The sequence below is a fragment of the Gracilinanus agilis genome, chromosome 4 (genome assembly GCF_016433145.1).
Source record: "Gracilinanus agilis isolate LMUSP501 chromosome 4, AgileGrace, whole genome shotgun sequence".
NCBI classification, from domain to species: Eukaryota; Metazoa; Chordata; class Mammalia; order Didelphimorphia; family Didelphidae; genus Gracilinanus; species Gracilinanus agilis.
This window is the reverse complement of record NC_058133.1, coordinates 456,003,348-456,016,242: the sequence shown is the minus strand read 5'-3', so window position 1 is coordinate 456,016,242 and position 12,895 is coordinate 456,003,348.

Here is a 12,895-nt window from a genome sequence, read left to right as displayed (position 1 = left end):
GAAGGGGCTATATTATGAAGGGCTTAGAGAATGAGATAAAATGTTAAAATCTTTTTGTAAACTTTACAGGATATATACAATATATAATATACAATATATAATAATACAAAATACAATATATAATATACAATATATACAGCAGTTATATTATTACAATTATTGTTACTATATGTGTTATTAAAAAAAACTATTTCCTTCTTATCTTTTTATTGGAGTTATTATCATCATCATCTGCACGTTATAAGCATTGGTATAGACAAATGAAAGATAGAGAGTGTCGTTTCAAGCCAAGTCAAAGGAATACATCCTTACTAAGTGCTTATGATGGGCTAGACTCTAAGGTCTAGGGAGAAAAAAAAGTAAAATTCCTCAACTCAAAGAGTTTACATTTTAATTGGGGAGATAACTTGTGAATAAGTAGATAATACAAGATTCATATTAGGTAGATAGGAGTAATCAGAGGGGAAAGGATTAGCAGCTGGTTGGAACCAGGAGATTCTTTATATAAACAGTCAGATGTGAATGGCATACTGAAGGAAACCTGGGGATCTAAGAAGCAAAGGTAAGGAGGGAGAGTATTTCAGGCATGGAGGAGAGTTTCTAGGAATAAATGGACCAGGATGATGGTGTACAATGTGTGAGGAATAGCAAGTAGGCTAATATAGCTGGATCACAGTGTGTATAGTGGACCAAAGTGCAAGAAAATTTGAAAAAGATAGGGAGGGGCCATGTTAGAATAAACTTTCAATGCCAAACAGCAGATTATATGTCCTAGAGAGAAGAGAGAAGCCAATAGAGTTTATTGAACAAGAAGATAACATGATCAGAATTTAACTTTAGAAAAATGTCTTTGATAGCTGAGAGAAGATATGTGTAAGTGGAAAAAGATGAGGTAGAGAGACATATTCTTATGCAATTGTAGTTAAACCAAGAGGAGATGAAAAACTAGCATAGAATGGTAGCTATGTTAGTGACGAGTTGGAGAAATATATGGGATGCTGAGAAGGCAGAAACAATGATAATTGTTAAAGATTGTATTTGTGTGCTGGATGAGAAAATGAGGATGATACTAAGGTGGAAAACCTGGATAAAAGAGGATCATGGTGCTCTTGACAATTGGAAAATTGGTAAATAAAGAGGATTTGGAGATGGAAAATAGATTATGAGTTCTGTTTTGAACACAATGAGTTTAAGATGTTTACAAGTTATCTGATTTGAGATATCTACAAGATAGTACAATTGTAGAAATAGTTTGTGAGAGAAACTGAGAATTAAACCATATGAATGGAGATGATAACAAAATAATGGGGGCTGAGGAATATACTAAATGAAATAGGACAAAGTGAAATGAAAAGAGGGCTCAATTGACAGTCTTGTGGGAAACTTTGTGGCCATGAGTTGGTATGAAAAACCATAAAATGAAACTATGAAGGAATGTTCAGTCAGGTATTAGATTAACTACAACAGAACAGTGTCACAAAAACCCAGAGAGAAGAAATTATTTAGTAGGATACACAGCCTCAAGGTTTCAAAGAGGTTAAGAAGGAGAAGGATTGAGAAAGAGCCATCAGATTTATCAATTAAGAGAACACTGGCAACTTTGAAAATAAAAGTTTCTGTTGAAAGATGAAGTTGGAAAGTTGGAAGTCAGATTGCAAAGAGAGTGAGAGGAGAGGAAATGAAGCATCTAGTATAGACAGTTTTCTAAATGAGATTAGCCTGGAAGGGGAGGAGAGATATAGCTAGTGAGGATGTTTGGATCAGCTGAAAGTATGTTAAGGATGGGCAGACATGGTCATATTTGTAGATAGTGATAAAGGAACCAGTAAATAGAAAGATGGAATACTATAAAGTGAGAATGAAAATAGGGATAAACTGCTAGAGAAGAAGGTAGGGAATGTTTTCAAGATAGAAAAGAAAGGTAGCCTGGGGTTTGGGAAAAATTGAGGACAATGAGGATAAAAACTGTGATTAGAAGTTGTAAGGTCCAGGGAAATTTATGGCAATAAAAGATCAGAAAAAAGGAATTTCAAGATATATGAACATGGAAGTGAAACACATGTCTATCTGATGGCAAGATTAAGAGTAAGATTGTGTTTAGTTGAGATGAAGTGGAGGAGAAAGACATACCAAATGAGTAGACTAAAGAACTAGGAAAAATATTTGAGAGGACATCAATATTTATGTTGAAGTACATAAGTATGAGCGTAGGAGTTGGGAAGAAGAGAGGCTATGAGCCAGGTGCTGAACTCATTGATAAAGGAAGGAGAGTGTTCTGGGGGTCAATAGATAATGGCAACTAGGATTTGTACTGGGTGATAAATTTGGATAGCATGAACCTCCAAGGAGTAGAGTTGCTGAGTGATCACGGCAGAAGGAGAGTCTGGAAGTAGCTCAAAGATTTTAGAGTACACTGGGGGATATGACATGCATACAGATAAGTATAATAAAGGGTAGAGTGTAATGGGGTCAAAGGAGAGGTCTAAACAAAAAGCTCTATAAAAGGGAGGAAGGAGTAATCATTTTCATTTGAGGGAATAAAAAAAGGCTTCCTCAAGGAGATAGGAACAGATCTGAGCCTAGAAGCAAAAGAAGAATTTTGACAGGTGGAAATAAGGGGAAAGTATATTATACACGTAATGCCTGCCTTGTTGAATGCAAAGAAGCAGGAGAGAGCAGATTGCATTAAAGGAAAAGCTAGAAGTCTAGTTTGGTAGCAATGAAAAGTAAATAAAACTTTTGGTTGAAGTTAGATTTCAGATGGTTTTAATTATAAGCATAGGGAGTTTTGTATTTTATCTTTAATACACTTAGAGCCACTGAAGATTTTTTGAGTAGAAGAGTGATGCAGTTAAACCTGTAAATTAAGAAGTTTATCTTTATCAATGTGTGAAGCATTGGTTGGGGAAGGAAACAGACCGGAAGCTGGGACACCATTTTGCAATTTTGTGTAAGAAGTCAATGATAGAAACTTGAACTACGTAGTGAAGTTGTAATCAAAGAAGAAAAGATTTATATGGCTGGTATTTTAGATAGTCAATTGATAGCTCTTGGCAATTTATTGAACAGAAAGTGAAAAAGAGGAAAAAAAGCCTCTGAGTGTTCCAGTTTAGATGGTTTGGAAATGGAAAACTCATGCACAAAGAAATGGGGGAAGAGACGATAATTTCAGGGGAAAGCGGATATGTTTTGTTTGAAACTTGAATGTGATTTGCTGGCAGGTCATTGACATAAAGATGTCCGCCAGGTGTTCAAGATTTGGGACTGGAACTAAGGAGAGAAACTGATATTAGAGGTATAGATTTGAAAACCATCTGCTATATATTATAGGTGAAGAAAAAATAAAATCACCAATCAATTAATGGTCAATCGGTGTCAAGGTAAGTTGAAGCCAGATTACAAATGACCTTAGGGAGTTTTGTATTTTATCTTAGTGTGCTCAGAATCACTGAAGATTTGTGTAACAGAATGACATACTAAAACCTATGTATGCCTTAGAAAATTTATTTTTGTCAATATGTGAAGGATGAATTAGGGAAGGAAAAAAAGTTATGATTTAAGAGACAATTTAGAATACTATTACAATACTTCATTTAAGAAGTTGGCATAGTACCTTGGCATATTATGCTAGGTCATGGGAGCTACAAAGACAAAAAAAAAGAAATTATTGCCAGTCTCAAGAAGCTTATATTTTATTGGAGGAGACATGCACATATAGAAGATCATACAAAATCAATATATGTAGAGTAATATAATATCAATATGAGGAAGTTAAATTTAGCATATTTAGTGAAGAAGGATATTAAAAGTTGGGAGAATCAGGGAAGAGTTGTAGAAGGAGGGTTTGACTTGCATCTTGAAGAAAGATAGGGATTCTATGATTCCTTCAGATGAGGAAGGTCTACATTTCACGTATGGGTGGTGACCAGTGTAAAGGGAGAGAGATAGGACATGGCATGTCATTCATGTGTAACAGAGAGAAGCTAGTTTGGGTGGAGTGTAGAGTGTGTAAAGGATAGTATTGTATTGTATAATGAGACTAGAAATATATGTTGGGGACCATGCTATGAAGGACTTTCAAATTTATCCAAAGCAATTTATATGTCTTAATTATAGATTCAAGGGGCAGCTGGGTAGCTCAGTGGAGTGAGAGTCAGGCCTAGAGACAGGAGGTCCTAGGTTCAAATCCAGCCTCAGACACTTCCCAGCTGTGTGACCCTGGGCAAGTCACTTGACCCCCATTGCCTACTCTTACCACTCTTCCACCTATAAGTCAATACACAGAAGTTAAGGGTTTAAAAATAAAAACAAACAAACAAACAAACAAAAAAATTATAGATTCAATAGTCAACTACTGAAGTTTATTGAGTAGGGAAGTAATTTCCTCAAATATATATATTGAAGGAGCATCTTTTTAGCAAATGTGTGGAGAATGTACTGGAAAAGGGAGAGATGAGGAAGAAAGACTATTTAGGAGACCATTGCAGTAATTTGGGCAAAATCTGATGAGAGACTGAAACAAAGTGGTGGCTACATGAGTAGAAACTAAGTATTGAAACTGAGAGAAATTGTGAACATAAAATTTCAAAATTTAACAACTATTTGAATATTTAAGATTAAGGAGAACCAAGACTCAGAGACTAGAGAAATGGTTGTGCCTTCTCTAGAAATGATGAAATTTGGTAGAGAAGAGAATTTGGGGGAGCTATTTTGAAAATGAGTTCTTTTTTAAAAGGTTGAATTTAAGATGTCTCAGAGATATCTAATTTCAAATGTCCAAAAGGCTGGTGCTGATGTCGATTAGATGCTAGGACTGGATATTTAGAGTAAGAGGATATTTAAACTAATGAACAATGATAAGGTTAACAAGAAGGAGAGCATTTGGGGTTGCTCACACTTGGAGGGTGGGAAGATAATGATGAGCCAGGGAGGAAGATGGAGGAGGAGTGGTCAGATGGGAGGAAAAAGAGAAACAAATATCACAGGAAGCAAGGGACAAGAGATTGTCCAGGGGAAGGTGCCATCAAGAGGGGCAAATACTGGGAGAAGGTTAAATCTTTAACAGAATTTGGAATGAAAAGTTAAATGAAAAATTTAACAGAATTGGAATGAAAACAACAAAAACAATATCTATATTCCTTAATATTAACAAAATGCTTTACATATAATGAATCCTCATTCAATCTCCATGGCAATGCTATGAGATAGGTAATAGAGGTATTATGATCTTCATTTAATAGAATAGAACTTGGAGGTTTAGAGATGTTGTGACACATTCAAATTACTGGGTTTCTCTGACTGCTTGTCCAGTACATATTGAATTCTACTATATCTCCTTTCATATGGATGAAGGTCTAAGTAATAGTAGTAGTGTTTGACCTAAGAAACCATTAGTAAGAGAGGGATCTTTTAATATTAGCCATGGCTACTTCTTGAGATATCTTCCTGTACTTTTGTTTTCTGTCAGGTTGGGCGCTCCCAAAATCTCAGCTAATTGGCAGACTTTTGGAGGGTTTTATGTCTCTAGTTCTGTTCAGAAGGATTTCCTAGAGAAATATCTGTGCAAAGTATATCCAAGGTCAAAATGGGAGTCATGTTTTCCTGGAGAGTATAATGCCACACTCATAGCATAGCAACCAGCTCTCTTGGTCCTTTATCATCCAGGAAAATGAAGCTAGTTAGAAAAGGATGCAATGTGCAATAAACATACACAGAGTATGAAAGAGTTCATTCTACTCAATCAGCCAATAAATAAACACTACTGAGTCTGCCCTGTGAACAAAGAACTCTGTGAAGTATTGTGAGGAATGTAAAAAAAAGGGAAACTATAACACATATATTCTACTATTCTGCCTTAGAGATGCTTGTAATCTATATGTGGAGATAAGGCTTTATTTTTAAAAAAGAGAGGCACTAGAGGAATGGTTGGTTCTCATAATTGGGGGAGTGTCTTTTTTAATTTAAAATTTTAATTTAATTAATTAATTTAGAATACTTTTCCATGGTTACATGATTCATGTTCTTTCCCTCTCCTCCTCCCGTCCCCCTCCCATAGCCAATGAGCAATTCCACTGGGCTTTACATGTATCATTGATCAAGACCTATTTCCATATTATTAATATTTGCATTAGGGTGATCACTTAGAATTTACATCCCCAATCATATCCCCATAGACCCATGTGATCAAGCAGTTGTTTTTCTTCTGCGTTTCTACTCCCACAGTTCTTCTTCTGGATGTGGCTAGCCTTCTTTCTCATAAGTCCCTCAGAATTGTCCTGGATCATTTAGGGGATGTCTTTTGACTCTCATAGAAATTGCATTTAAGTAAGGCAGAGTTGCACTAATTTATCAGTCATTCAAATACAGTAGCAATACAAAAGCCAAGATGACTGGTCGGCTCACGATACAGTAGATGACCTTGACATCTCTGACATCTAACCAATCTCTAAGCACACTGCAGTACCTGTTTCTACCACCTTTAATGGGGGTTGGAACAAATTGTTCCCATCCACCTATTCCACTGGGATAAGTCACCACATATCTGGGTGAGACACTATCCCCACCAACTCACTAATGGATTTGAGAACTGTTGGTTACGTTCAGCCTAGTTTAGCCTGCCTGTCCAGACAGCTTACCAGGCGGTGGCAGCTGTGAATGCTATTTTCTTAGACCCACAGGTGAGAGCTGAGTGGCAGATGGACACCAAAGGAGGAAAGAGACCCTGTAAAAGGCTCAACAAATTCTCATATTGAAGGTGCTAGTCTTCTCTGAATATACCAGACTGCCCTGGCACTAGGTAATAATGGCATATTGAATAGTAGAGCTGGAAAAGACCTTAGAGACTATAATAGTCTCCAGTTCCTTCATTTTACAGATAAAGAAACTGGGATCAAGAATCATTTAAGACACTTGCCTAGGGTCATATAGTTAATATATGTTTGAGGCAGGTCTTGAAATAGTTTTTTTTTTCCTCTAAGGACAGCATTTTCTCCACTATATTACTTTCCTGCCTTGGGTAGAGTGAAGATCTTGAAGTCAGTTTTGTATCTGAAGGTGGGTTCAAATTCTGACTCTGACACATTCTAACAGTATGACCCAGAGCAAATCATTTATACTCAGTGCTTCCTAGGCATAACTCTCTTAATACTAGGACTTTCTCATTCCAGTAAAATCACAGTGGAGCTTAGACGTGAATAGTTATGAAAAGGTAGCTGATCATACAAAGCAGTATATGATGGAGGCACAGTGAAAAGTACAAACTACAAGAGTTCTAGAATTTTAGATGATTTCATTGTATGACTGACTGAGAGGCAACATAGTATAATGGATAAGGTTCTGGACTTGAGATCAAGACCTGGGTTCAAGTTTCACCTCAGAAACTTGTTACTAGGCAAATCATGTAACCTCTTGCTACCTCAGTTTCCTCATTTGTGAAATGAAAGGGTAAGACTTGGTCTCTGAGGCTCTATTTAGTTTGAAATATATGATCCTATGATACGATGAGGAAGTGTTGTTAAGGTAATGTCTTATGTAGTTGGTCTTCAAAGGATGGACACTAACATCGATAGCAAAAAAGACACCCCAAACAGGATCAAGTGATCCATGTTTCAAGAATGTACAAGAAACAACATCCTACCCCAAATATGCAGTGTGCTTCTTCTCTTAATTGTCATGAGATTGTTCAGGACTATTAAGTCAAAATGAAGTGAAAATTTATGACCAGTTTGAGAAGGAGAATAGGAACTCACACACTTAAAGGCCATCCCTTGATGTGGGCAAGGGAGATGTGTGCTGGCCAAAGAGGGAAAGAGAAAAGGAGGCCATGGGTCAGATTATCCTTATCAGTAGCAATTTATAGGATGCTATATAAGAATAGATTTTCAAAGTATTCTTTGTGAAATAGCTCAGAGAGCTTATGCGAGGGAGTCAATCTGTTTTTGTAGCTTGCTGACCTGTCTTAAAAGATTAACATTTCTTAGAAAAGCAGTCCTTTCAAAGGAGCTCTGACTGGATTTGTTCAGAATTGGGAAAAATGGAGAGAAATCCTGCAGAGAAACCTTTGGAAGAGGTGTTGTCACCAACCTCCCAAATTGGAAAGAGTCTGACTGTGCACCTATATTTAATTCAATTCCACAAATATTTATTAACAGCTTACTACGTTCAAGAAATTTCTCTAAGTTACAGAGATATCAAGATAAAAAGAAGCAGTCCCTACCCTTGAGAAGCTCACATTCTTCTGGGGTAGGAAGGATCAAGTATTTATACGAGTAGATAAAAACAAAAGTATATACAAAGTGATAGCAATTCCCAGATGGAGAGTGTGCTAATAATCACTGTGTGTATTTGGAAATGTTGATGGGAATACATTTACTTCACTGCCTGGAGGCCAGATGTGTTGTTACCTTTTACTCCTAACCTCACAGTTCTCCAGTGCTCTGAAGTGACTTAAGAGAGGGGCTCTTATCTCTACCATTGGCTCAAGCCCTATTGATTTTGTTCCTCCAATTTTAGGGGACTCCAGCACCTTAGTTCTATTTAATGACTTAAAAGTAAGCTTAACTTAAAAACAAATAAAAAGAAAAAAACTTATTTTCTGTCTTAATATCAACTCTAAATTAGAAAGATTAGGGCTAGACTAGGCAAATGGACTTAACTGACCGGCTCAGAGTCATATGTCTAGGAAATATCTGAGGTCACATTTGAACTCAGATCTTCTCCACTCCAGGCCTGCTACTCTGGTACTCTATTCACTATGCCACCTAGCTATCCCAGTCAATCTCAATTTCTCTCTCTGTCTCTGTCTCTCTGTCTCTCTCTCTATCTCTCTGTCTCTGTCTCTCTGACTCTGTCTCTCTCTGTCTCTCTGTCTCTCTGTCTCTGTCTCTCTCTCTTTGTTGGTTGTGCAGGCAATGAAAAGATGCTGCTTCTAGTCAACATATCTTTCCTTAGAAGCAGGTCTCTACCATTTCCCAAGCTAATGGCTTAATTTTGGGTGATCTGGAGATGTGTTCATCTCTATTATATAAATAAAAATATTTACAAATTAGTATCAATGAGGCCAGTATATAAACTATATATTCTTATGAAGAAAGATGATGGACAATTATGATCACTATTGTCTTCAAGCAGAAGCAGTAGGAGGGAAAATCTGTTTAGATAAAGCTTGACAATAAATCCAACCAAGCAAAGTTATCCAAAGGACACTGAGCGATGAAAATGGAAGGAAGAATATAAACAAAAAAATAAATTAGAAATAAATTAGAAAAAGATTTGCAAGAATCATTTTAACAAACTGCTTTCTTCACCAAGGATAGTGGAATTACTACTCATTGACATTTGCATCACAGTCCCTGATGTGCTTATGGAGAAAGTAGAAATGTCACCGAAAAGAACAAGCAGCTTGTTTGCTCTATATATTCATGTAACATAGTACATGAATGCTGGAGGGACTACAATTATGAGTGCTCTGAGGGGCCAATATACAAGGTAATCTGAAGAAGAAGGTGAAAAAGGCATGGAAGACAATACTGGACCTTGCTAATACCAAAAAGAAGTTGGCCAGGTCAACAACAGTATCTACATAGCTATGTGCACCCACTCTCTTCTAGGTTATGAGAAACATCTATACACAAAGGCAATCTTGATGAAAGAATTAACAGGGAACAAACTTGCTTTCATAAGTGATGTTCAACAATGTACTACATCTTTACTATTTCAAATTCAAGTAATAAATATGGAGAATATAAGATCCCAAGACTATTGTTTGTTGTTTAGAAAAAAAATGGATTTAGTAAACAAGATATTACCTTATAGGCTCTTCTAAAACAAGGTCTCTTCCACCCATAAAACAAGATCATTCAAAATCCCTTGGATTTAACAACTATAGTCACCCTAGTCAATGTGTTAATAAATACTAAGTTGAGGCATCCAACTGACAGATGCAAAATCCGAAGAAATGTACCCCTGTGATAGTAGGGATCTGTCTGGAGATGCTAGAGTCCCTTAGATGGCCCTGTGTGTGCATAGTTAGGTATGTGTACATATATGTATAATTCTTTTTATTTATTTATTTTATTTATTTATTTAACAAAACCCTGACCTTCCATCTTAGAATCAATACTGTGTATTGGCTCCAAGGCAGAAGAGTGGTAAGGGCTAGGCAATTGGAGTTAAGTGAATTGCCCAGGGTCACACAGCTGGGAAGTATTTGAGGTCATATTTGAACCCAGGACCTCCTGTCTCTGGGCCTGGCTCTCAATTCACTGAGCCACTCAGCTGCCCCCTATATATGTATGATTCTGATTATAAATGCTGCTGAGGTTCCTTGAAGAGATTTATAAACATTCAAAATATTCTTGTCTGTCCATCTGTAGAAGAAACACCAAATGGATGAAGAATGTCCATTTCCCAGATTTTAAGAGTTTGTATATTCCATGAAGTTTGTCCAACAGTTGGTATATCTGCAATGGAAAGTATAGTTGAACAATGAAATGAATTCAGAGTTAAAGAGGAGAGCAGATTGAATTGCTCTTGAAAAAATGGTAAAGCTCTTTTAATGACCATAAACTTTCAACAGAATCAAAAGGCATATGTTTCTAGTAGGCAGTTAAGCAGCATACTGGATAGAGTTTTTGTAGTTGGAGCCAGGAGGACTTACATTCATCTATTTCCTGAGACAATGATTAGCTATATGACCTGAAAAAAATCACTTAGTAACCTTGCTCAGCCAAAATTTCCTCATCTTTTAACATGGGGGTAAAATAGCACATAGCTCACAGGGTTTTTGTAGGGATCAAATGAGCCAACATGCAAAGTATTTTGCAAACTTTAAAATGCTATGGAAATGCTGGCCATAAGTATAGTAACATTATACCAGTGTTGTTCTATCGAAGTGATACAGGTAACATCATTGCCTCTGAAGAAAGAACTAAAGAAAAATATCTCATGTAAGGCAAAAGAGACAAATGGAGAAGGGAATAGCTTATTGGAATGAATCGAAGCAAGAGAAGGAATGTCTAATATGGGAGAAAGCTATTTATCTGGTTTGTGTCAAATTTTGAAATTTTTTATTTATTAAATTTAAACATTTATTAATATTCATTTTTAACATGGTTACATGATTCATGCTCCTACTTTCTCCTTCACCCCCCGTACTCCCCCCACCCATGGCTGATGCACATTTCCACTGGTTTTGTCATGTGTCCTTGATCAAGACCTATTTCTAAATTGTTGGTAGTTGCATTGGTGTGGTAGTTTCGAGTCCACATCCTTAATCAAATTTTGAATTTTTAAAGGAAATTGACATGAAATAAAGTCCAAAAAAGAAAAGGGCCAAGGAGAGAGGAAAAAAAGGGAGAGGGAAAGGGAGAATTTAAGCATCTGTTAAGTGCTATGTGTTGGGCGCTGTGCTAAATTCTGGAGATGCAAACATAAGAAAACCAAATAGCCCATACTTTCACAGAGCTTCCATTCCATTAAATGAACACAGTGCATAGAGAGGATATGGAAAGTGTGTGTAGGAGACACATAACTAGGGCAGAGATGGTGACTGTGTGCAGATTTCCCAACCAGAAGAAAATAGACCTTAGGGCAGAGTCCCTCTGAGGAAGACAAAGAAATTGGTGGGAAGATAGAGAGAAAAATATGTCACATATTAGGAAGCCCTAAATGGCAGACTATAGAGTTTTTAATTTATTCTAACAATGTGCAAATACTTGATGTTTCAAACTTAACAGGGGAGTGAAATGGTTGCATTTATTCTTTAGGATGATTATTTTTGCTTCAGAATAAAATATAATTTGAAGAGGGGAAAGACTAGAAGCAAGGATATTATTACAATTTATTAAGAGATGATGAAGGCCTGAACTAGAATGGTATCTATATGAGTGGAAAGAAGGGGATAGCTGTTAGCAGTGGTTTAAAAGTAAAATCAATAGAACTTCAGTATTGATTTAATACAAGGAATAAAATAAAATAAAACAGTTAAAAATAATTCCAACATTTTGAGCCTAGGAAATTGGGAGTGTAGTAATGTCCTTAATAGAGGGAGAGAAGTTTGAAAGACAGTCAGGTTTTGAAAAAGTGGAAATAAAGGTAGATAACTTCAGATGGAAATATCTGTTAGGCTGTTGGTTAATGCAATATTTGAGTTTGTGAATAAACAATAGTAATGGATATACAGATTTCTGAGACCAATGTTTAGAGGTAATCATTGAATTGAAAGAAATGGATCAAATCAACAAGAGGAGAGAATATAGTGAGAAAAGTGAGAAAATATAGTGAGAAAACAATCAGGGCTAATCCTTATCCTTGAAAGACTCAAGTGGAAAAAGAATGAGGACTCATAAAAGGAGACAGAGAAGCAGCTAGCTGATGGTTAAAAGAATGAAGAGAGAAAGAAATACCTGAGTAGCTAAAGAAGAAAAAAGTTTCAAGGAGGGAGAAGATGGTTATTAGTGTCAGAAGTTTTAACCAAGTAATAGAAAATGAGGCTGAGCAAAATCCATTGAATTTGTTGTTATTACTAGTATTAGTGAGTGATAGTAGTAGTAGTAGTAAAATCAAAAGGAATCCCCATTTAAAGATAGTCAAATAAATTATAAGTTTTAAATTCTTTGGGCTTATGAATTCTCTATCACTTGAGAATCAGTAGCCTAAAAACTGAAACTCCTTTTTTAAGAACTATGCCCTTCAGACTTGTGGGATATGATTTAAATAATTGCTGTATTATTTTTTTAGTAATTACTTTTAAAAAAGTAAAACTTTGAAAGTGTTTATTTCAGAAAGTGACTTTATCTCATTAAAATATGTTTTATCACCTTGTTACAGAAAAAATGGGAGGGGTGTTGAGGGACAGTTTTGTTGCTGTTCAGTCATTTTGGTCTTTCTGATTCCA